This window comes from Bos indicus x Bos taurus, chromosome 9 (assembly GCF_003369695.1).
Source record: "Bos indicus x Bos taurus breed Angus x Brahman F1 hybrid chromosome 9, Bos_hybrid_MaternalHap_v2.0, whole genome shotgun sequence".
Classification (NCBI taxonomy): Eukaryota; Metazoa; Chordata; class Mammalia; order Artiodactyla; family Bovidae; genus Bos; species Bos indicus x Bos taurus.
Window position 1 is genome coordinate 77,226,919 of NC_040084.1, and position 26,422 is coordinate 77,253,340.

Genomic DNA, 26,422 nt, shown 5'->3' on the forward strand with positions numbered 1-26,422 from the left:
TCAGTAAAAAAATTTTAAGAACAATAAGAAAAGCTAGGTATTTTTAATCAATCAGGTAAATATATCATTTTCAGCTACAAATTGAAGTGTATTTATTTTGAGAGCGAGAGGTATGTTTAGTTCAGTTCAGTTCAGTCGCTCAGTTTTGTCTGACTCTTTGCAACCCCATGCCAGGCCTCCCTGTCCATCACCAACTCCTGGAATCTACTCAAACTCATGTCCATTGAGTCGTTGATGCCATCCAACCATCTCATCCTCTGTCATCCCCTTCTTCTCCCACCTTCAATCTTTCCCAGCATCAGGGTCTTTTCAAATGAGTCAGTTCTTCACATCAGGTGGCCAAAGTATTGGAGTTTCAACTTCAACATCATTCCTTCCAATGAACACTCAGGATTGATCTCCTTTAGGATGGACTGGTTGGATCTCCTTGCAGTCCAAGGGACTCTCAAGAGTCTTCTCCAACACCACAGTTCAAAAACATCAATTCTTCAGCACTCAGCTTTCTTTATAGAGCAACTCTCACATCCATACATGACTACTGGGAAAACCATAGCCTTGACTAGACGGACTTTGTTGGCCAAGTAATGTTTCTGCTTTTTAATATGCTGTCTGGGTTGGTCACAACTTTCCCTCCAAGGAGTAAGCGTCTTTTAATTTCATGGCTGCAACCACCATCTGCAGTGATTTTGGAGCCCCCCAAAATAAAGTCTCTCACTGTTTCCACATGTATTTGCCTTGAAGTGATGGGACCAGATGCCATGATCTTCGTTTTTTGAATGTTGAGCTTTAAGCCAACTTTTCACTCTCCTCTTTCACTTTCATTGAGAGGCTCTTTAGTTCCTCTTCACATTCTGCCATAAGGGTGGTGTCATCTGCATATCTGAGATTATTGATATTTCCCCTGGCAATCTTGATTCCAGCTTGTACTTCCTCCAGCCCAGTGTTTCTTATGATGTACTCTGCATATAATTAAATAAGCCAGGTGACAATATATAGCCTTGATTTACTCCTTTGCCTATTTGGAACCAGTCTGTTGTTCCAGTTCTAACTGTTGCTTCCTGACCTGCATACAGATTTCTCAAGAGGCAGGTCAGGTGGTCTGGTATTCCCATCTCTTTCAGAATTTTCCACAGTTTGTTGTGATCCACACAGTCAAAGGCTTTGGCATAGTCAATAAAGCAGAAATAGATGTTTTTCTGGAACTCTTTTGTCCAGATCTCTGGTTCCTCTGTCTTTTCTAAAACCAGTTTAAACATCTGGAAGTTCACAGTTCACATATTGTTGAAGCCTGGCTTGGAGAACTTTGAGCATTACTTTACTAGCGTGTGAGATGAGTGCAATTGTGTGGTAGTTTGAGCATTCTTTGGCATTGCCTTTCTTTGGGATTGGAATGAAAACTGACCTTTTCCAGTCCTGTGGCCTCTGCTGAGTTTTCCAAATTTGCTGGCATATTGAGAAGTATATGATTAGGACTAAATGTCTGTTTGGAGACAGGAGGCAGCTGCACTACCTGACCATCGCCTCTGAATTACTCAGTGCATGCAACTACTTTTTTCCTTATTCTCCACAATTACCAAAAAAAAAAAAAAAAGAAATTGCCAAGGTCACCCTTTTGCCTTCTTTCTCCTGAATTCACTCTTCTCTTTTTTAGGCTGATTTTGAAGCATATTTGCTACACTTTCTGTCCAGCAACGAGAAAGGGAAAACTGGATAACAAAGAGTAATACTCTTCATTCAGTGCTGCTGGGTCTAGTCTTTTGTAAAAAATGTATTACAGCCATTCACCTAATGGGTGAAGCATTTGTAAATCAAGGCCCAAAATGCCCGATTTAGAATGTTTTAACATTTTCACACTTATTTTTTAAAATGAATGTTGACTTTGGAGAGAGTAGATAATATTGCTAGTGTTTCCTAGTAATGAGGGAAGGTCCTATAACGGTCCCTGACTGCTTCTCTCAGAGAGGACGCCTACTTGGGGCTGGTACACCAGCTAAGTCCAGCTTCCCATTTCCTTGTGCAACTTGTGCATGTATCAGTCGTTCAGTTGTGTCTCACTCTGTGTGACCCCATGGACTGTAGCCCTCCAGGCTCCTCTGTCCATGGGATTCTCCAGTCAAGAATACTGGAGTGGGTTGCCATTTCCTCCTCTAAAGGATCTTCCCAACCCAGGGATCGAACCCATGTCTCCTGCATTGCAGGCAGATTCTTTACCATCTGAGCCGCAAACTTGAACAACACTCAAAAAATGACTGCAAAGGCCCTCCACTTTTTCTGTTTCGTTTTGCCTTGTTTTTAATCATCTAATTAAAGAACTCTGGGTACATATTAACTTCTCTCCCTCCACACCACTCCCCCCCCTCCCCCGCCCCAACCCAAGTGTTTTTCTGCCAGGAACTGGGCGCCACAGTGCTTTGATGGATTTCCTATTTTGATAGTAAAATCCTTGTTTTCCTTACAAAACAGGATTTTTCTCTGCTTCTAACACTACTCTAATCTTGCCTTTCTGACTACCCAGTGCCTGCATCCCTTCCCTCCACGTTTCAGGAAGGAGCAGTTAAGCAATCCTGTCCTATTTCTTCTGAACGTGGCAAACAGAGTGGCATTAAGAGCTGTTATGTTGAATCATGACATAGACATGTTTTCGAACACCATCCAGACCATTTTGGATTAAGGCAGGAAGGCTGATTCTGATCCACTGTTGAACTCAACCCAAGAAAGACAGAAGTGTGGAAGAAGGTTGAAGGAAAACAACCTTATCTGAGTCAAAAGTCCAGTTTTCCTTCCAGTATATAGTTTTAAAGTGCTGACTCATTGGAATGAACTTGATGTTGGGGTTACAGTTTTTTTACAGCAGATTTTTGGGTTAAACTCATTAAATAAACCCGTTTAAACCTGTTACAGGGCTTCTCTGGGACAAACTGCTTGCAGTGAAGACCTGGGTTCAATCTCTGGGTTGAGAAGATCCTCTGGAGGAGGAAATGGCAACCACTCTAGTATTCTTGCCTGGGAAATCCCATAAACAGAGGAGCCCACTGGGCTACAGTCCATGGGACTGCAAAGAGTCAGACATGCCTGAGCAACTAACACTAACTAACTATACCTATTACATGAGGTATACATAGAAATTAAATTATATACCTTCTGCACTTACTTCCCTGCCTCCACATCCATCAAAACCACTAATCTCTAATTTGTTTGTTTGTTTGCAAAGGGCCCCAGGAAATACATTTGCCTTGGAGTCCAGAGCACTTGGACAGCTATGGGAGCCATCATGTCCCAGCCTCTGGGACAGGTAGCTCCCGTGTCCAGGCAAAGGACATTCCCCTGGGGGTAAGGCCCACATCCAGGCCACACCTTCAGAGTCAGTAAGACTGGAGGGAGGTAGAGATAAGATTCAAAAGGGAAAAAGATCCCCTTCTTTGCCTCTACCCACATCTCCTTCCTCAGGTGGAGAGCCCTAGGCTCTGCCGTTATTGCTCCTTTTGATGAAAGGAATGTGGCACTTGACATACTCCTCTCTTCTTCAAGACTCGGTAAAGGGTTAAGAGCCATCTCTTCCTAGAGGGGGTTCCTGACTCCCACTTCTACCCACCTCTGACTCCCCAACTTCCCTCCTTGGTCTGCTGCTTTTTTATCTGCTCTTCTGCAGCAGCTGGCTTTCTTGTTGATCTCTCCGGACGGGGAAGTACTTCTAGACACTGGACTTCAGGAGTCCTGGTGAATGTTTGTAGTTTCCCGTCTCGCACTCAGAAGACGCACAATTGTTGGCTGAGCAAACAAGGTCTGGGAACCCACAGAGCTCTCTGACCTCCTGACCGTATAGATAAAGCCATATCTGCTGAGCCAGGTAGACCAAGTCTGACATGTCTTAAAACAGGAGGTACTTTGGAGGAGGGAGAGGAGGAAAACAGCGATAGAAGTGATCTCCTGGTAAACAAAGTAGGGCCTTTGAAAGGGTCAGCAAATAAAAATTAACTAGGAATCTCTGTTTTACCACAAATTGGGTTTTCTAAACCCAGATTCAGGGCTGTCTTGCTTTATTAGCCATCACAAATCCAGTTGTGTCAGTTTCTGCACAGATTTTTTGCCTTCCAGTTGTGGCATAGATGAAGTCATCAAAAAGCTAGTACAGTCTGTACCAATAAACTCCAAAGATTTTAACTGTGTATTCTATCATTATAAATAAAATATATCAGCCCCATCTTCTCTTTCTATATAGCTATAAATTATGGTGGTGGTTGTTTAGTCATTCAGCCATGTCTGACTCTTGTGCCCCAAGGACTATAGCCTGCCAAGCTTCTCTGTCCATGAGATTTCCCAGGCAAGGATACTGGAATGGGTTGCCATTTCCTTCTCCAGGGGATCTTCTTGACTCAGGGATCGAAACTGCATCTCCTGCAATGCAGGCAGTGTCCTTCATTGCAGGCAGATTCTTTGCCACTGAGCCACCAGGGAAGCCCAGCTATAAATTATATGCATGCACTTTTACTATGCTAATACATCATACACATTATAAAATATTACATGTATACATTAGAAGATGAGATAAAAATATAAATAGATATTCCAGCATTTTCTCCCCTGGCCTGAATGGATCATTGCTGCACCCTATGTAGATGGCACACCGAGTCTGGAAGGGCTTCTCCCACCTCTCCCACCTGTGACTTACTGATTTGGACAAAGAGCATACAGGTGTGGGCTACACATTATGCTTCTCTCTGCCTCAGTCTCTCTCTCTCTCCCAGTGATACAGCCTCATTTATCTCACAGAAATGTAGAGATCAATGACTGGTACACTTGACTCTAAGAGTGAGGTCATTTGTTTAATATACTGTATATTAATTTCTCCTAACCTCTACTCTTTTCTGGGCTTCTCTGATGGCTCAGTGGATAAAGAATCCGCCTGGAGTGTAGGAGACACAGGAGATGCGGGTTTGATCCCTGGTTTGGAAAGATTCCCTGGAGTAGGAAATGGCAATCCACTCTAGTACTTTTGCTTGAAAAATCCCATGGAGAGAGGAGCCCGGCAGGCTACAGTCCGAAAGGGTCGCAAAGAGCTGGACATGACTGAGTGCGATGCATTCACACACTGCTGTTTTCTGGGAAAATCTTATGATTTCATTAAATCATGCTGATTCTCCCATTAAGTGGTGGTGGTAAGGGAAAGAGTCACCTTTGTCTTTGAACTGTGGAATTTTAGCAGCTGGAGGACTCTTAGTTGGTGACCTCTAGTCTAGTCTTTACCCAGTTGATATGAGGAAACCTAGTCATAGAGAAGACAGAAGTCTCCTTGATGTAGCAGATAATCCCTGTTGCCTGGAAAACTGACCTTTCCTCTAATTTTGTTTACCTTCCTCTGAGTACCACATGCTCAGAGGCCAGCTGGGCCCCCTCTTCGGCTGCAGGGAGTGTGTCTTGATTAGGGCAAGTCAGTTATGAAGATTCCATCCATAAGCCTCGTGAAGTAGTTGGGTTTACACATAGGTGTGTGACCCTTGATTAGGGCAAGTCAATTATGAAGATTCCATCCATTAGCCTTGTGAAGTGGTTGAGTTTATGCTTAGGTGTGTGACCAAGCTTCTTGGAAAGTTTCTTTCACTTTGCAAAAAGGAGACACCTGGCAGACATTTCCTTGTTTCCTCTGGATCTTATCACCTCCATGTGACATGGACGCTTCAGCAGCCACCTGAGGGCCTTGGAGGGAGCTAGTTTACTGGTACAACCTGTCCTGGATGCATGGCAGAGTACAGAGATGGTTGCAAGTCATAGAGCTTTCAACTTAATCATGCTGGGACTTAATCATTCTGGGCTTCACTCTATGCATAAAGTAATAATTTCGCTCATTGTTTAAACCACTGTTAGCTGCATTTTCTGTTATTTGTAACCAAATGCTTCATAACTAATATACAAGGAGTTTGGAGACAGCAGAAACAGAACAAGACCCTAGATCTTTAAAACAGCAAATATTACACTGCTTGGTTTTTATTTACAAATGAGAGCTTAAGAGAGTTCATTCACCCTGAGGGATAAGAGCAGTTTGTTCCTTTATCTTCAGGAACTTTTGTCCTTGTATACTTGGAAGGTTCTGAGAGAATAAAACTATTTGATTATAAGAATGTTCTGCTTCTTCGCTTTCATTGAATGTTCAACTCTGGTGACATCTTGATGTATTTCTTCTAAGAATACATCGTTACTTTGTTAATAACAAGCACCTTATATAGAGATATCCAGTTACACTATGCATTTTGTCTATTGGCGAATATAATTTGCCTTCGAAGGCCTGGGCCAACAGTCTCTTGGTGCATTAGTGGCAAAGTGCCTGAGTATGGAATCAGGTTGGCTCAGATGGCACAGAATCTGCCTGCAATGCAGGAGACCCGGGTTCCACCCCTGGGTCAGGAAGATCCCCTGGAGAAGAGAATGGTTACCCACTCTAGTGTTCTTGCCGGGAGAATTCCCAGGGACAGAGGGGCCTGGAGGGCCACGGTTCATGTGGTTGCAAAGAGTCAGACATGACTAAGTGACTAACACTTTCACTTTTTCATGGAATCAGCATAGTTGTATGTTCAAACTAAAACTCTGTCCACTGCTAGTCTAAGCTGCCCTCGCTGCTGCTGATTATTTGGGACACTCAGAAATAAACCAGGAGCTTATAAAGGTAATGAGTGATTCCAAATCACCCACAGACACCCATAGTAAATGGAAAAGCTTTTGTCAACATGTTTAATGGTTTCAGTTGGTAAATTATTAACAGAATATATGTGGTGTCTTCAGCATTTCAAATACATTTACTTTCTGAGTGAGAACATTGGAGAACAGTCTCTTCTGCCAAATCCCCAGCTGCAGGTGCCCACTCTTCTGCCTCTCCTTCCTCTTCTCCCAGATGGTATGGACTCTTCCTCGTTTTGCACCAGGGGACTTCCCCTCATGCTGCCGAGGGCTCTTAGTTTTTCCAGCCCTTCCACTTGGCCAGGTCCCATCACAGGACTAGTTTCATTCCATTCCATTCTTCTTCTCCTGGAATGTGGGGGAAAGATCACAATTTGAAAGAAATAAAAACATGGATTCTGGTGACTGTGCCACCACTCACTAAGCTATATTAACTTTCAGTAATTCATTTACTTCTCTCAGCCACAGTTTTTCCACCTGTAAATTGGGGCCAGTCATTCTATGGGTGTTCTCTACATCTCGGGAATGTTGTCAGGATCTAGTGGTAAAATCCATGTGGATAGGCTGTGACCTTTATGATTCTTTGTGTTGTTTCTGCTGGCAGTTTTCCTTCCAACGAGGCTGATACATATCCACTCAAGTGTACCAATTCTGACTGACTCAGTAGGCAGGAAGAACAGGTCCGCATGCCAATGAGTGAAATGATTTATATGACACATTCGCTTGAAAACATAGAGTGTGGTGTAGTTTTTACACAAATGAACTCTGAGAAGCAGATCCTGTTATTATTTTTCATGGAAATATATCCTGACATATACCTGTCATGCTAGGTGATGTCCTCATGTTGGGAATATTCAATATTTGAGGGAGAAAGGGAAAAGGTTGAAGAGATTAGAGGAGGGGTGGGTGGGAGAGACAGATTTGACTTCATTAAGATTTTTTTAAAAGAGTACTAGCTCTGTGGGAGAGGGAGAGGGAGAGTGTGGGGAGATTTGGGAGAATGGCATTGAAACATGTATAATATCATGTATGAAACGAGTCGCCAGTCCAGGTTCGATGCACGATACTGGATGCTTGGGGCTGGTGCACTGGGACGACCCAGAGGGAGGGTATGGGGAGGGAGGAGGGAGGAGGGTTCAGGATGGGGAACACATGTATACCTGTGGCGGATTCATTTCGATATTTGGCAAAACTAATACAATATTGTAAAGTTTAAAAATAAAATAAAATTAAAAAAAAATAAATAAAAGAGTACTAGCGCTTACCTTGTCATGATTACATCTATGGGACAGGAGACACTGTCCTGAATTAGAATACAATAAAATGTATAGTCCACTACTCTCACTAACGGTAACAACGCTCGGCAAAATATATAACTTCTCTGAGCTAAATTTTCCCCATTATCAACTGCGTGCTAAGTCACTTCAGTTATTGTCTGACTCTCTGCAACCCCATGGACTGTAGCCCGCCCCTCCTCTGTCCATGGGATTCTTCAGGCAAGAATACCTCAGTGGGTTGCCATGCCCTCTTCCAGGGGCTCTTTCCCACCCAGGGATTGAACCCACATCTCCTGCATTGGCAGGTGAGTTCTTTACTACTAGCATCACGAGGGAAGCCCCAATTTTCCCCATTGGTGAAACGGAAATGGGAATGGTACCTACCTCATAGGGTTGCTGTGAGTATTAAGTGGGATAACACGCAAAGTAACTAGCACACAATGATGATGCTATGTGTATTTGTGTGGGCATACTTTAATATTACCCAGTTTCTGGTTTACTGAGAAGCCATACTTTTGACCGAGAATATATAAATCACAGTTCTGTACTTCAAGGCAGTGAACTCTGAAGGTCTTAGAATCTAAACAAAAGATAGAAAAGACAAGGGCACAGAAAACAAGAGTAAAGATGAAAAGTAAGTACATTAAGATGCTAAATACAGACCATCATTGGCTATAGATGCTGAGAATAGTACCCATTCCTTGAGATTTGAAAAGTTGACAGAAATTTTATTTCATAGGGGCTTCCCTGGTGTCTCAGACACTAACGAATCTGCCTGCAGTGTGGGAGACCCAGTTTCAATCTCAGAGTCTGAAAGATTTTCTGGAGAAGGGAATGGCTACCCACTTCAGTATTCTTGACTGGAGAATTCCGTGGACAGAGGAGCCTGGTGGGCTATACAGTCCATGGAGTCACAAAGAATCGGACATGCATTTCATAGGCAGAATCATGGTACTATGTCTTTATTTTTTTTTAATAAATGAATTCATTTTAATTGGAGGATAATTACTTTACAATATTATATTGGTTTTGCCATACCTTGACATGAATCTGCTATGGGTGTACGTGTGTTCCCCATCCTGAACATCCCTCTCACCTCCCTCCCCATCCCATCCCTCTGGGTCATCCCAGTGCACCAGGCCTGAGCACCCTGTCTCATGTATCAAACCTGGACTGGCGATTCATTTCACATATGATAATATACATGTTTCAATGCCATTCTCCCAAATCATCCCACCCTCTCCCTCTCCCACAGAGTCCAAAAGACTCTTCTATACATCTGAGTCTCTTTTGCTGTCTCGCATATAGGGTTATCGTTACCATCTTTCTAAATTCCATATATATGCATTAGTATACTGTATTGGTGTTTTCATTTCTGGCTTACTTCACTCTGTATAATAGGCTCCAGTTTCATCCACATCATTAGAACTGATTCCAATGTATTCTTTTTAATGGCTGAGTAATATTCCAACTTTCTTATCCATTTATCTGCTGATGGACATCTAGGTTGCTTCCATGTCCTGGCTATTATAAACAGTGCTGTGATGAACATTGGGGTACATGTGTCTCTTTCAGTTCTGGTTTCCTCAGTGTATATGCCAGCAGTGGGATTGCTGGGTCATATGGCAGTTCTATTTCCAGTTTTTTAAGGAATCTCCACACTGGAACTACGTTTTTAAATGGGAAAGAAATTCCATATGTAGAAGCCCATAAGAACAATGGCATGCTGGGGAAGGGGGAAGAACCCCAGGCTGACCAGAATGGCCAGCCTACGGGAACTGGTTGGATAGTAAGGTAGGGTCAAGCATCTTTTTCATGGATGCTGTCATTGGCTCCAACAACAGTAGAGTCCCCCTGGTCATTGCTCATTCATTCTTGCTTCTTAAGAGGACAACTGCTATGAGTAATGTCTGAAACTCACTCTTTAACACACAAAATACAGTGTGGCCTGGCCTTTCTCTTTGTGAAAATTGCTGTTAATCAACAACATTCGCTGGGTGGGTTTGGTGTGCTAAGCGGCGAGAAAGATTATGAGAAAAGTAGGTAGTGTGCAAGATACCAGAACAGAAGATCATTATTACTGTGATCATAGAATAAAACACAAAGATAGAGAGAATGGATTTTTATAGACTAGAATGGCTGCATGTTTTAATATAGAACACCTTTTCTTAAAAAACAGCCTACTAAAAATAGAAAACTGGTTGTATTCCCTGTTGTTGACAGAAGTGAGATTGTTGTGAAGTTGGTGTGTGTGCAGAGCAGCGCTCAGAAAACCTGAAATCATGATTTGACTGTGCTTTGCCTGAGGCCCACTCAGCCCTGGGGGAGCGGTTGGTATGCCACAATATTTCCTGTTTGCCTGGCAGGTTACCCATCATATTTTGATCTTGCTCCATCAAAGCAGTGATGATGTGTTCAATGATTTTTTTTAAAATCCTCTTGCTCATTCTCTTTTGTATTTATGGATCATGTGTCTCCACTTCTTCCTCCTCAACCTGACTCTTGTGTAAGTTTAATGTTAAATAGTTTCTCCCCTCAGTTGTGGACAGTTCTTTCTATTTCTCAGAACTTCATTAAGGTTCTGGAAAAGGACCTCTGGCTGCTCCCTGTTTCGTGCTAAGCATTAGGGCAAAAAACCCCTGAGAGGTGAGTTGGCTGCATCTGCAATTTAGAATTAGAAGGAGAGAAAATAGAAACGGATACAAAAAATGATGTCAATTTTGGAAAATGAAATTGAATCATAGCTATGTAAGGTGGTAGAAACAATGAAAGCCACCTGCTTTCAATAAGATACATGCCAAATCTTCAAGAAAGTGAGGGGGAGAAGATGATGAAGGTGGCTAACGCAGGAGCTCCTGCCAGCTTGAACTCTCTGAGGCGGGGTGGGTGCTACATGTTAAGTTGCTTCAGCCATGTCCGATTCTTTGCGACCCCGTGGATTGTAGCCCGCCAGGCTCCTGTGTCCACGGAATTCTCCAGGAAAAAATACTGGAGTGGGTAGCCATTCCCTTCTCCAGGGGCCTTCCTGACCCAGAAATCAAGCCCACATCTCTTGTGTCTCTCGTATTGCAGGCGTATTCTTTACCACTAGTGCCACCTGGGGCGGGGACTGTGTCTTTTATTCCTTTGGCTTCATGCAGTGCTGGGCACATTGGCGATGCACACTTGGAGTTTTGTATGCATAAATAAATGAACAAATTCCAAGAAAGTTTCATAAATAGGTAGTAGCTTCAAGCAGATCCACAGTCTTCTGAAACTTAACTTCCGGGTTTACCAGAGAATCACTGTGACTCTCTGTTGTTCCTTGACCTACCTTAAGTTTTCGTAATTTAATGTTTCCTTTGGAATAAACCCACTATTTGAGCTACAGAAAGTAGCTGTGCAGCTTTTACTCAAGAATCACTGCTGGTGGTTGCAGAATCTTTGTATTCCCCGAGTTCTCTTCTCTCAGACACCTTGCCACTAATTATTAGACTTAGCTTTAAAACACTTTTGGAATTTCAACATTTTGAATTTTAGATATAAATTATGGTATCTAGCATATGAGCATTCACAGTCTGTACCTATTTACTCTCTACCTAAAATCTGTATAATTTCTCACGGGGCTAAATAGAAAAAAGTATTACACAGAAGAAAATCCACATTGTAACTGTCCTAAGAATGCCTTTGGGGCTATCTTTGTTTTTGAGAAGAAAAAGTCTGTTTGTCTCAGTAAGAATGGGAAGAGGGTACTGGCACCTTCTTTGACTATAAAGGAATCAGTTTGTGTCATTCCTGCACTTTTCTCTCTCTTCTCTTTCCACCAGCCAAAGAACAGAACAAAGCAAAACAAAAACTCTAAGAGCAAACAAACTCACAACGATAGCAGCAGCAAGAACAAACCCAAAACTTAAGTGGAATGATTCTACATCAGCAAATGAGATTTGGAGATGTCATGTTGCTTATATAACTCTAGGAAAGAGATACATTTTATGTGTTGCTACCAAAGCAAAGTGGGAGATAGGGGAAAAAAGAAAGGAGAGATAAAAAGAAAAGGAACGGGAAAGCTGTTTGTCTGGGTGAGTGTTTCTCAGCAGAGACACTAAGAGTGTTTGGGGTAAGGTGGTCAATCGTATTTTATAAATACAGTGAAGAATTTTGATAGGGTCTTAAAAACGTCTTGAACTTTTCTTGATTACTTGTATATTTTATTCGCAATTCCAAAATTCCTAATGTTTTAAACTTTTTTGAAAGAAGACTTTTTCCTGTTACAATTCATAAATGCCCAAAGTGTGGGCATATGGCAAACCATTCCAGATTTATCCTGGGAGGAATACTCTTTAATTTTTACTTTTTTGGTTCTCCATTTGACTTTTGCTTGAGCATCTTCAGCTCACTCTGCTCTTCCGTCTTTAAACTCTCTCCAGGAGAACTGATTAATTATCATGGTTTTGATTGTTGTTGATGGCTTAGTTTTTATACCCACCCCTGACATTTCAATTGCTCTTCAGCCCCATATCTTAAACAGAGGTAAGAAATCTGCATTTAGATCTATTTTCCTCATCTAGGAAAAACATGGTAAAAATCAAACTTACTACTTCTCCTTAGCTCCCTCAGTACAGTCGATGACACCATTATTTATGAGTTTTCTTATTTTCACAAATATTTGAATTTTTTAATGCTAGGTTCTAATGACCAAACTGGCAGAGTCCCCAATCTCCTGAAACTCTATAATATAGGGGTAGAAATATATTAGTAATCACACAAATGTATAATATCTAATAGAAATAATGGCCATGAAAAACTACAAATTTCTTCAAGTGTCTAATATAAAGGCCTCAGTTGGTCTGAACAATTAAAAATGACTTTCTAGGCTCCATTTCCTTTACCCCCCATATACATGCAACCTCTGAGTCCTGTTGGCTGCACCACCATTTTTACAGTTGCAACTCTATTGGCGGCTACTTCTGCATTTGGATTACTCCCATTGGAGAAGGAAATGGCAACCCACTCCAGTGTTCTTGCCTGGAGAATCCCAGGGACAGGGAAGCCTGATGGGCTGCCGTCTATGGGGTCGCACGACTGAAGCGACTTAGCAGTAGCAGCCGCAGCATTGGATCTTCAGTTGATTTTCTCCATTACGGACTATAGGCACATGGCTGCCATGTTGATTTTCTTAAATTCTCATTTTTATCACATCACTCCCCAACTTGAGACTCTTCAGAGTGTTGTCCCCCATTGTCCATTGACTTTACTCCAAGTAGATCACTTTTTCCTAAATGCTTTTATTGTGCTAAATCACAACATTACTATCACCACTTTCTTATTCAGCTTCATCATGCTGTCCTCTGCACCTGGAGGGCTATCTTCTCTCTTTTCTGTACCTCGTGCCTTCTAGATTTCAGTGATTGTTCAACTGTGAGCCATTTAAAAGTGAAGAATAATAGGAGAGAAATACATGCAGTGGACGGGGTAAGAGGTGAGCTCTGTTCTTATTGCTCCCTCCATTGGATTTCATGTGCAAGATTCCAAGTGAAGGAAGGGGTTCAGGGTGAAAGAACACTTGGAAATCTGTGTATCATTGAAGTTTCCCCTTGGGATTCATCTTCTTTCAGAAATTCGTCCTTGCTGAGCCTTTCTTGTCCTCGCTGACTTTTCCCTCTACCTTCAACACTGTACTCCTAGTACTTGCCGACTTATTGCTTTGTTTTGTATGCTTGGTAAATTTGCCTCCATAGACCCAATTTTTAAATTCTTTTGCATTCCCTGAAGTGTTTTATGTTGGTGTAAATGGATGGATAAATTGAACACACAAATACTTTGTGGTTCTTTTAGCAAGTGGAAATTTTCTGTCTATAACATCATGCCTTTAACCTGTCTTCACTTTTTTAGCAACAAAATAAAAGTACTCGGTATATCAAAAGTGACATTCTGCCATATGAGGGTGAGTCCATGTAGATGGTCAAAAATAGGGAAGAGGATTCAGGAGAAGTGCTGAGAATGTTCTCTCTGAAAGCCTTTACTCACTGGGATTGACCTACTGTCTTGCCTTGTCCTTTTTACTCCCCCAAGGCAGATGGGGTCTGTTGGCCAGTCTGTGATATACAGGGTCAAACTTTGTACGTACCTCTCTTAGGGCAGAATGGAATCTCTTTTAAGACCAAGGTTTACTTGATTAAGTTGAAGTAATGTAAACTTAATTGGATCACAAATCCTGTTAGCACTTATTCAAGCCTGTTCTTGAACTAGAAGAGGACCCTGACATAGTCCAAGTTCCCAACTGGGAACAAGCAATGAAGACAAGTCTGCTGTGGCTTCTCCACTCAGTCCCTCAAACCACATCTGATAAGCTACGTAATTGGTTCTAGCAATTAGTGCCAACAACAAAGTCACACTTTTGGAGAGTCACACATTTCTTAGAAAACCTGAACTCCACCTCATGCTAATCCAGCTCCTTTCCTTTCTTTTTCAAACTTGATGTTCATGGAGATAAAATACCACGTCGCACTTTAGGTCTGATTGACCTGCGGCCAAATGGCTAGGTCCGTCCTCCTTCACTCACCCCAACCCTGTCTCGCTGTCACACAGAAATCTAAACCAGGAGGACAGGCAGAGATGCCTGCAGTGGTCTGTTTTACAACACCCCGATAACAGGATGTTTTTAGCAGCACAGCAGATTCTTGGCTTATGGCCCTGGTTAAAGGAAGAGAGGCACAGAATCTTTGAAGTCATCAATTTTAATGAGGACCACAACTATTCCAGTAAACTAGATCCCTTCATTTTTGTTTGCTTGATAAAGAAACCTGATTCATCCAAGACATTTATTTTATTTAGTTCAGCATCAGGATAGGAACTTGCTTTTTCACCACCAGTATTAGGCCCCCAATGGTGATAAAAATTCCTGTGCAGTCTTTTGGAGGGGAAGAATAAAAGAGTCTACAAGAGGAAAAAAAGAACACCAAACAAATGCTAAGTTTTGAAATATTCAGGCTTTTCTTGGCTCAGAGGTTAAACATGAATCGTTAGAGTTCCCTTTCAAAGTTGGAGTCTGCCAAGGTCTCTCATAAGCTTGGATAGTTTTTGTGGAAGTTATAATAGAAGTAAGAAATTTCATCTGCATTTTCAAAGGTGAGGAATAATGCCTTTTAATAGTGAGGAGTGTGTGTGTGTGTGTGTGTGTGTGTGTGTGTAAGAGAGAGGCAGAGATGGAAAGAGACAAGCAGATAAATTGATCCAGGAGAAGATGAGAATTCAACTGATTTGTTTATAACTTAATACATTTAAAAAAATTGAAGAAATATTTCTGCATTTTCTAGGAGAGGCAGAGGTACTAAGTAATTTCTATGGTTCATGGTGAGAAAAACAGGTGAACTGCTCAAGAAGTTTAAGTATCAGAGAACTCAGCCTTTGCTTCTAATCATTTCATCTCTGTGTAAACTCACTGAACTCTTATTCCAGATCTGAAGGCACCGGGCAGGCATGTGTTTTAACCCCTTAAGTAAATTCAAGTTCTAGAATCACTAAGGTTGAAAGTCCTGGTACAATCTCTAAATCTCCCTCTTCATTATTAAGGGATTCACAGCAAGGGCAATCTGTAAATTCATCTCTTGTGAATCTTTCAGTCAAAAGAAGTTTCTCCTTTTTTTCCCCTGTTACAAAATTCTTTAAATAGAGTTAAAAAAAAAAAGCAAAAAAATTACGCAAATGGCAAGGTAGTGACAGGACATCTATCAAAATGGCTCTGGAAATTCCAATTTTTAAAGTGCTATAAAAATATCATTATTAATGATGATTGACTGGGTTTTTAGAGCCAAGCTATTTCGAGGCTGCTAAGTTAGCACTGAGTGCAAAAGCAGGGGTGCTGAAATGGCTTCAGGGTACCCTCTCTGTGTTTCTTCATTGATTTTTAAGTAACATATGAGCACGCTCAAATTGATGATTTTCATTTTGAATTAGTTTGGCCTCTGTCATGGAGAGCCTTCCATCTTTCCCTGACTGTCAGTGTCTAATTCATCTTCATCAAGTCCCCAGCAGGAAGATTTGGATCTTATTACTTTTTGTTTTACAGTTTTATCGTTTACAGGAAATTGGGACACAGAGAAAAACAGAGCAGAATCTACCTATGTTTTCAATAGAACTACTCAAAGGGAGAAGATACACCTTCACTCATGGACTTCAAGGAAACTCCTGGATTGTGGCAGTCCCACCAGGAGGGAGAGAGAATTGGGATCTTTCCTGGTGGCTCAGATGCTAAAGAATCTGCCTGCAATGCAGGAGACCCTAGTTCAATCCCTGAGTTGAGAAGATCCCCTGGAGAAGGGAATGGCTACCCACTCCAATCTTCTTGCTTGGAGAATTCCATTAAGAGAAGAACCTGGTGAGCTACAGTCCATGGGGTGGCCAAGAGTTGGACATGACTAACACACAAGAGTCCTGAAAAATCTTAGCTTCCAGTTTGTGTCAACCTGATACCTTGTACCTGTTGTTTTTATGAGCCTAGAATTCCTGTCCTCTTCTGTCCATGGGATTTTCCAGTCAAGAATACTGGAGTGGGTTGTCATTTCCTCCTCTAGTCCACTTTACAGATGGGAAAACTAAGGCTAAAGAAAACCATGCACAGGATTGGCAAAAACCGTATTAGATTTCAGTACAATCAAGCTGTTCTTGTGAAAATCTTATATTTTGTTCTATTTTCACCCACTGCCAAGACTGGAAAAAATGACAAGTATTTTTTTTTTTTAAGTGTGACTAAAATGTGCTTGAAAAACATCGTGAAAATATCATCCTGTTTAGGTAAGGCCCAAGGCCCAAGTTAAAGGAACTCTTTAAAGGACACAGGGAAAAAAACATCAACACCAACAAAACCAATCATTTACTGAGCAAAACTCATCTCTTTTCTACCCCCTGAAGCTCCTCAGCGCTCATCCCTCTGCTTTCCACAGCGAGCATTGCGGCTGCTTCTCTGAAGACTCACTCACTCTCCAGTCCTCAGGGAGGACACAAGTTTGCCCTTTTGACGGTGTGCCAGAAATGGAAAAAGGAAGAATTTAAGCAACTGTCAACCAGGAAATTTTTTGTTTGTTTGTTTTTTAAAAAAGGAAATTTGCCAACCTCGCCACGAAATTTTGTCTAAGTTACAGACTGTCAGTCTTTATAAACCCTCTTTGTTCCTTTTCTTTTCTGAATCCCACATTTTCACCGAGGGTAGATAATCTTTGGCATTATCCTCATTGGCTCAGCTTAGCTTTCAGTCCCTTGGGGTCCTGCTGACTCCATAAACTTTCAACTCCTAAATCCAATGCTGGCTCACCCAGGAAAGAAAAAAGCAAATTGAACAATAAAATTCAAGCTGTAGCTTCCGTTGTGACTCAAGAGCAGAAAATGTTTTTAATGGCCAAGAGCACGTAAATGTCATTAATCACCAAGAATGTGTGATTTCGCATCGGAGGCTCCCAAACAAACACTGTTTGTCCAACTCCATTACCATCTGGAATTTGAAAATTATCTGATTGAATGTTCACCTAGAGTTGAGCATTTTGGAAATCCTTTCACAGAAATGACATCTGCCAAGAAGGAGAAAGGAGCACTTTTTCCTCCCTTTCTTTTCTTTTTCATCCCTCGTGTCTCTCCTCCTGTCCTTAGGCTCTTTTGCTGTGTCAGCCCTTCTATGCACGATCGGTTTTCTGTGATCTATGGAAAACTCCCACCTCAGGAATTTGAAGCCTTCTGTTAAGTCTTTTTATTTTGTTGAGTCCAGGCTACAGATTTTTGTTTTGAAAAAGTCTTAGAGGCTTATATTGTAGCCACACACTTTCATTCTTTGAGCTGCATAGATAAATTAGACCGTTTTTTAGGAGGGGCTTTGCAGGCATTCTCTCTGGAATACTTTTCAGTGTATCACTGAAACATTAGAGTTGTTTGGGGGTTCACACAGTAAGTCGATGGGATGTTTTCTTTTTTCTCTTTTTGTTCTCTCTTCTGATGTTTCCAGATCAATAAATAAATATAAGTGGTTGAAAGAGTGTTATAAATTAATTTGTTGATGCTTCTTAGAATAAATTAAAATAATTCATTTGGGGACCCGAGTAAATATTTATCATAACAAACACATATTCTAATTTCATGTGAAAGAGAGCTGCATTTTCCTTCAAACACAGAGATCAGATCAAAAGCTGTGTTGAGCAATTTGTTGTAGTTTATTCTCTAAGTTGTGTCCGACACTTTGAGACCCATGGACTGTAGCCTGCCAGGCTTCTCTGTCCTTGAGATTTCCCAGGCAAGAATAGTGGAGTGGATTGCCAGTTCCTTCTCCAGGGGATCCTTCTGACTTAGGGATCGAACTTGCATCTCCTGCATTGGCAGGCAGATTCTTTACCACTGAGCCACTGGGGATGCCCTGAGTTGAGCAGCAGGGGCTCTAGATCTAGTCTCTTGCCTTGGGGGACATAACTTCTTAGGAGAGGTAGACTACAGTTTAACTACAATATTTGGAATGCAAGTAAGAATTTTTTTTTTTTTTTAAGATTCTTCTTTTTCTGGGTTGGTATTAGCAACTTTAATAGTGTGTCCTTTTATAGCTCTGTTCAAATAGAGAACTAATGGGGGAAGACAATTGCATTTGTTGAAAGCCTGAGTACCCCAGCCTCCACTGCCCCAGCCTCCATACACATTCTCCCACAGCCTTGTAGGGGGGACATGATTTCCCCCACTTCACAGAGGAAAAAAACAGAGGCTCAGAGGGGTTAGGGGATCAACCCAGAGTCAAAAACACAATAGGTAGCAAAGCTCAGAAGATTCATGTGACTCCAAACCTATGCTCTTTTCCATTTTAACCTATTGCCTCTAGTAGATAAGAATGTTAGATATTTGCCATTACTGCCTATCTAGATAGGTGCATTTCACAGAGAATAGTAATTTTTCCTCTGATTTGCCAGCCAGAGGTAGGGGAGACCATTGCCTTTGGCTAACTGGTCTCTTCAGGAGTCTTGAGGATGAGCAGAGTGTCTTTTCCTTCTCCCTGTATAGCCCCCACCAAGCTCCCCAAACGGACAGCTTAGAGAGGCCCAGTCCAGACTTTCAGTGGATGTCAAAGATTCAGGGTGAGAAGTCGTATAAGCGCCACTGTATCAGGTAATAGTAAAACAAGCCCGAATCAGCTTGAGTTCCCCCATGAGCTTCAGCTTGGGGTCCTTGCATAGGTCATTGAGTAAAACTTAATTGACAAGATCAGAACAAGTTCTTGGTGGGATGGCAGTGGTTCTGCCCCAGAAGTGCAGTCGTGAAATGGGTAGACTTATTTTCTGGGATACCTGCTTCCCCTTCAGAGCTTTTGTCTCTATTATGAGAATTCTCTCAGGCACCCTAAACCTTCATACTCTTTCCACTTTCTCCTCAACACAATCTGGTCTGGTGAGCTATCACTTGGAAATAATCTAATCAATTAATCATCACTTGCAGGGATGACCATAGTGGTGGAATTTCAGGAATCAGGGTAGACAAGGGAAGATGCAATTTCAGAGCAACAGAGGTGTCTTAACACCCTTCAGTGTATGGGACATAGGTGACTCCCTGCTCATTGAATGTTCATGGATCAGGCTGATCTGGAGACAGAAGACTAATGTAGATGGCTGCAGGGTGCTTGACCACAGCAAGCAGCAGGGAAAAAACACTCTTGCTGGTGTGGTATCTCTCTGTTTCATCTTCCAGATCACTCTACTAGGAACTGTGGCATTTAGAAAGAGGTTGGGATGGGGTGGGGAGTAGGGGAGCATTTTCTTTCCTTTAGATAGCCTCTCAGCCTCTTTAGAGGAAGGCCGAGATCATTCTTTTTAACCCTTGTAACTTGGGCAAAATAGTTTCTATAGAAGCAAGAATGATTACAAAGACTGATAGCCTAGGCAATGCAGCATGAAAATCCAACACATTCTTAAAAAACAGTTCATTGATTGCTTGTAAGACCAATAGAATTCGATGAAGTTTTTCCTAAAGCTGTTTCCATGTTTACTGTTTATTTGAAGCTTTTTTGAAGGCCAAAACTTTTGGTTTTGGAGTTGAGGAAGTTTCCTGTAGTGTCAGCAATTTGCCGTCTCCTTACTTACTGTAGATACTCACTAGGACAGAAAGACATTGCAGGTCTACATGCTGCAGTTCATGGGGTCGCAAAGAGTCAGACACGACTGAGCCACTGAACTGGAACTAAACTGGAACATGACCCGTGGTATAAACACGCTAAGAGGGAGGTCTCTTCCATAGTTCAGAAGCGCCACTCTTTTACCTGGAGAGCCAAGGAATATTGGACTGTTGCAATCTGTGACAGGGTAGGTAGATGATAGGTTTCTTTTATGCTTGAGGGGTTGGCCAGTTGTATCTGTGGTACTTGTAACTTGTTTCTCTCAAAAAGGAGGTGAAAAGGCTCAAGGAATACCTCAGTATATTCCATGGAAAACAAGAAGAGGGAGAAGAAGGAATGTCTATGTCAATGAATCTGTGTGATGAATGAAATAACTTTTTCCATTGGTAGAACTTAGGCATATTCATAATTCTCTCTTTTTTTTTAATTTGCATCCTTCTATTAGAGCATCACTCTAGTTGTTTTCTAATTATTCCTCCAAGCCTGCTAATCCCCATGAGGTTATAAACTACAGCAGGGTCTGCATCTTCTTATTTTTGTGTTCCTGATGTCAGATATACCTGGGCACAGAATAGTTCCTCAACAAGTTATTTTTAAATGACAAAAAAATATTTTTATGTAACAGAATTTTCATTCTAAAATAATTGCTTCCCTGGGAATGAGGCACTGCTGTGAGTCATTTCAGAGAGCTGAATACATGGAACCAACAACCTGGCCTGAGAAAGACATGATCTTGACTAGCAAAGAGATGTCAGTCTTTCTTACCATAAATTAACTGAATCTGAAACATGAATACAGTGAAGTTGACCAAAGAGGATACCTTGGGGCAAGGAAGATCACACAGGATTGACGACTAGGTTGATAAGAGCCACAGAGGCTAAGATCAGAGAAGCTGCACCCAGATAGTATCTGAGAAAAGCAGGTGAAGATGCAAGCTTTGAACATAAGTAAGACTTCTGTTACCCAGCTAGTGAATTGCTGCAGGCACTGTACAGGATAGATTTCCCAGGACTACTAGTTAGGGTAGGACAAGCATCTTTCCAGGGGAAGAGTCTTCAGGGAGTAAATAAGAAAAGCCTGTTTCCTTCTGGGGTGATAGGAGAGATGAAAAGCAGGACTTATAGGTTTGGAAGACTGTAAAGAAGAGTGAGGACATATCTGCAAATTCAGATTAAAGTATCCTGAAGTACAGAGAAGGAATCTTTAGGTATTCCTAATCTTTGTCCCCAAATATGGACTCTGTAGTAATGCCAGATTGGTCAACCTGGGAACATCACCCTGGGAACAAATTATTAGCATGTAAGACACTGAAGAATCAGTTCAGTTCAGTCACTCAGTCGTGTCCGACCCTTTGCAACCCCATGGACTGCAGCACACCAGGCTTCCCTGCCCATCACCAACTCCTGGAGCTTACTCAGACTCATGTTCATTGAGTCGGTGATGCCATCCAACCATCTCATCCTCTGTCATCCCCTTCTTCTCTCACCTTCAATCTTTCCTAGCCATCAGGGTCTTTTCCAGTGAGTCAGTTCTTCTCATCAGGTGGCCAAAGTATTGGAGTTTCAGCTTCAGCATCAGTCCTTCTAATGAATATTCAGAACTGATTTCCTTTAGGATGGACTGGTTGGATCTCCTTGCAGTCCAAGGGACTCTCAAGAGTCTTCTCTGACACCACAGTTCAAAAGCATCAATTCTTTCATGCTCAGCTTTCCTTATAGTCCAACTCTCACATGACTACTGGAAGAACCATAGCTGAAGAATAGAAGACACTGAAAATTCATAAGGCCTCACTCTGGTTTCTGAGTATACTAGATACAAAGGAAGTCAGTAATTATTAGGAAAGAAAAATTATTAGGACCACTTCTAGATATCTTGATATTTTGGCTGACTCTTTCACATTTGTTGTCATTCTCTCCCTCTGGTTTCCCAGAGTGATTTATGACATTATCTTGAAATGGAAGGGCCTATGTACTTATTCTGGGATGTACCATGGTTGCAGGGCAGGGGGGAAGCATGTGGGAGAATCACATGATTTTCTCTGGTCTACTGTACTCTGGAAGAGCCTCCCTTGGAGAAAAATCACAGGATACAGAGTAGGAGGGGACACTTTTTTTTTTTTTAAAAGAAGACCAGTTATCTGGGAGGAAGATGTTTGGGAGTATAAAGTAACTCCAAATTTGTCATAAGGAGTAGCTTGGAGGACTGTGACACAGCTAAGGATAAGCAAGAAGAAATTAAGCTGTGAAGAGATGCTTTCTCCCAGTTCAGTTCAGTTCAGTTCAGTTGCTCAGTTGTGTCCGACTCTTTGTGACCCTATGGACTGCAGCACACCAGGCCTCCCTGTCCATCACCAGCTGCCAGAGTTTACTCAAACTCATGTTCATTAGGTTGGTGATGCCATCCAACCATCTCATCCTCTGTCATCAACTTATCCTCCTGCCTTCAATCTTTCCCAGCATCAGGGTCTTTTCCAGTGATCAGTTCTCATCAGATGGCCAAAGTATTGGAGTTTCAGCTTCAGCATCAGTCCTTCCAATGAATACTCAGGAGTGATTTTCTTCAGGATGGACTGGTTGGATCTCCTTGCAGTCCAAGGGACTTTCGAGAGTCTTCTCCAACACCACAGTTCAAAAGCATCAATTCTTCAGTGCTCAGCTTTCTTTATAGTCAAACTTTCACATCAATATATGACTCCTGGAAAAACCATAGCTTTGACTAGAAAGAACTTTGTTGGTGAAGTAACGTCTCTTTTTAATATGCTGTCTAGGTTGATCATAACTTTTCTTTCAAGGAGCAAGCGTCTTTTAATTTCATGGCTGCAGTCACCATCTACGGTGATTTTGGAGCCCCCCAAAATAAAGTCACTGTTTCCATTGTTTTCCCAGCTATTTGCCATGAACAGATGAGACCAGATGCCGTGATCTTAGTTTTCTTAATGTTGAGTTTTAAGCCAACTTTTTCAATCCCCTCTTTCACTTTCATCAAGAGGCTCTTTAGTTCTTCACTTTCTGCCATAACAGTGGTGTCATCTGCATATCTGAGGTTATTGATATTTCCCCTGGAAATCTTGATTCCAGCTTGTGCCTCATCCAGCCCAGCATTTCTCATGATGTACTCTGCATATAAGTTAAATAAGCAGGGTGACAACAGACAGCATTGACGTACTCCTTTTCCAATTTGGAACCAGTCTGTTGTTCCATGTCCAGTTCTAACTGTTGCTTCCTGACCTGCATACAGATTTCTCAGAAGGCAGGTTATATGGTCTGGTATTCTCATCTCTTTAAGAATTTTCCATAGTCTGTTGTGATCCACACAGTCAAAGGCTTTGGAATAGTCAATAAAGCAGAAATAGATGTTTTTCTGGAACTCTCTTGCTTTATTGATCATCCAATGGATGTTGGCAATTTGGTCTCTGGTTCCTCTGCCTTTTCTAAATCCAGCTTGAACATCTGGAATTTCATGGTTCATGTACTGTTGAAGCCTGGCTTGGAGAATTTTGAACATTACTTTACTAGTGTGTGAGATGAGTGAAACTGTGCAGTAATTTGAGCATTCTTTGGCATTGTTTTTCTTTGGAATTGGAATGAAAACTGACCTTTTTCAGTCCTGTGGCCACTGCTGAGTTCCAAATTTGCTAGCACACTGAGTGCAGTACTTTCAAAGCATCATCTTTTAGAAATTCCAAGAGATTCCTAAGCATTCAAAAAATGATAGAACTATGTTATCTCTATCAAAGAAAAACAGTCATAATGACTGGATGATGAACTCTGCTGGTTGGGAGGAAGTTGCTGTGTAAAACCCGGCATGGTCATGGGTGCACGAGCTACAGCTTCTTGGAGCGGGCCTCTAGATATGAAAGAGAACTGGCCAAGATCACCCGTTCCCACTACTTGAATGGTTCCTGTGGGAACAAATGTTGCAGTCATAAGGAATCTTCAGCAAACCTCTAGGACCAGGTAGGAAATTAAAATCGTTTAGAGGTTAGGTGGGATTTTTTTTTTTTTTTCTTTTCTTCCTCTTCTTCCAGTTTGTGGACCTGACTCTGAAAGATAGGAAGTTAATAATTGGTTACATAAAAGACATCCAAAGGAAAGAATTTGTCTTCTGGATCATGACAGAAATGTCAGGAAGATGTACTACTGAAAATGGAAAAGGGCATGGGATCAAAGTGGAGAACATATTTAACAAGGATAAATGGATGAATGGGAGGGAGAAAAATCAGGACCCGACTACCAAGTAGGTAATGAGGACAGTGGGCATGAGAGAAAAAGAATCTGGATAGTGGAAGTGGTCCTCAGTAATTAGCATTCTTTCATTCATTCAACAAATAACAGAAGTTCACTAAGAATAAGATTTATGACCTTAGAGAACTATGTATGTCAACACAGAATAGGAGGTGACAAAATAACTCAAATTTTAAAGCAAAAAGGTAAATACAATATTATTGAGAGCACTAAGATTTGATGAGATAAAACTCAAGCTAAAAATATCAAGAGAAAGATGTACTTTATTCAAAAACTTATCTAGCAGAAGAGAAATAGATTAGTGCTATATATAACTAAGGATACATCCACGCAGACACAAAGGGAAAGCAAAGAAAGCACAGGAGAAGTAAACCAATTATACTGCTGTGAGAATATACGTTAGACCACTTAGGAAGAGGAAAAAGATGGATAGTATATTTTTGGTGTTAAATCTTGGTAGCCCTTTGCAGTAATGGAAGACTAGGAAATACTTGACTTTTGGAGAATTAACTTTGATAAAATTAAAGTGTTTGATAAGCATTTAACTTTTAATGTTGACATTTTTAACCTCTAAAAATGAGGGAGACTATGCAAGAGGTAAATGTCAATATGGACATTCTGAGGGGCAATAATTATGAGGGAGTAACCAGAATCTTGGAGTTCAGACCCACTGTGAAAGACACCTGTGTCCCTTGTCCAGGGTTCTTCAAAATGAGGTTCCTGGACACAGCAGTACCACACACTGTTATTGGTCTGCAACAAGTTTAAAGTAAGTATCTGGAAACATTTACAGCAATTTTCATCTTCACAATATTTTTACTTTTCAAAATTAAAGCTGATCCCTTGCTCTCTTCCATTGGAGGCCCACACACCACGTTTCTGGCAATGTGAATCCTCCACCCAACATCAATGAATGATGGAAGACTGTCTTTACCCTTACTGCAGTTAAGGATATGGGGCGAAGGTGCACTCATATGGTGTTGAAGAAAGTGGACTGACCTCAGCAAGAGGGCAGGAGAGCTCACTGGGCGTGAGGTGGAATGTGTTATTACCGTGATACAGAATCTATGGTAGTACAAGATCCCAGAGAGAGATGTGAAGGATGGAAAATACAGCCAGGTCCTGGCTAGTGGTCTAGATGACAAGCTCTGTGGAGAGGGACTGAAGAAGATTTGGGCCCACAGAGGGCTGTGTCACTTTGGGGACCTCAGGCCCAAGGTCAGCACCACACTAAGACCTCAACTCACTGTGGCTGCACCATGGGTGTGTCCAAGAAGAAAGAAACTTGTGGGCATTTGTCTGTTAATAAATTGTTTATACATTAAAAAAAAATTGGATCGCTCAATTACAGATGCTCTGAGAAGCACTGTTCTAGTTTACAATAAAGTATAATTCAAAAAGTGTACCGCTCTTTGTCCTAAAAGGAATATAGCTTATTAAGAAAAAGAATCTAAAGACAAAATGAAAGGGTGAGGGAATTTGAGTGTACAGTTGGGGATTATTCCAATGGGACAAATGAAGCAAATCATCTAAAAGTTCTCTTGACAAGAAAAAGGGGTGAAAACCTTTTATTGAGCACCTGTTTGCTATTGAACACTTTTATTTAGATTATCTTATTTAATCTTCTCCTTCTAGATAAGTGATACTATTCCAGTTTTTATGGAAGGAGGCTTGAGGCTCAGTGACTTTAGTGGGTTGCTTCTGCATGCATGCGTGCTAAGTTGCTTCAGTGGTTTCTGCCTCTTTGCAACCCCATGGACTGTAGCTCACAAATCTCCTCTGTCCATGGGATTTCCCAGGCAAGAATACTGAAGTGGGTTGCAGTTCCTCCTCCAGGGGATCTTCCTGACCCAGGTATCGAACCTGAGTCTCCTGCATTGCAGACAGATTCTTTACCATTTGAGCCACCAGGGAAGTTTATGTCTACACCTTAATCCCCAGAACCTGTGACTATTACCTTATATCACAAAGTATGATAAGTTAAGGATCTTGAGAGGAGGAGCTTATCTAAATGGATACTAAATTCAATCACATGTACCTTTATAAGATGGACGCATAGAGAAGATAAGGAGGCAACATCACCATGGAAGCAGAGATAGGAGTGATGCAGTCACAAGCCAAGG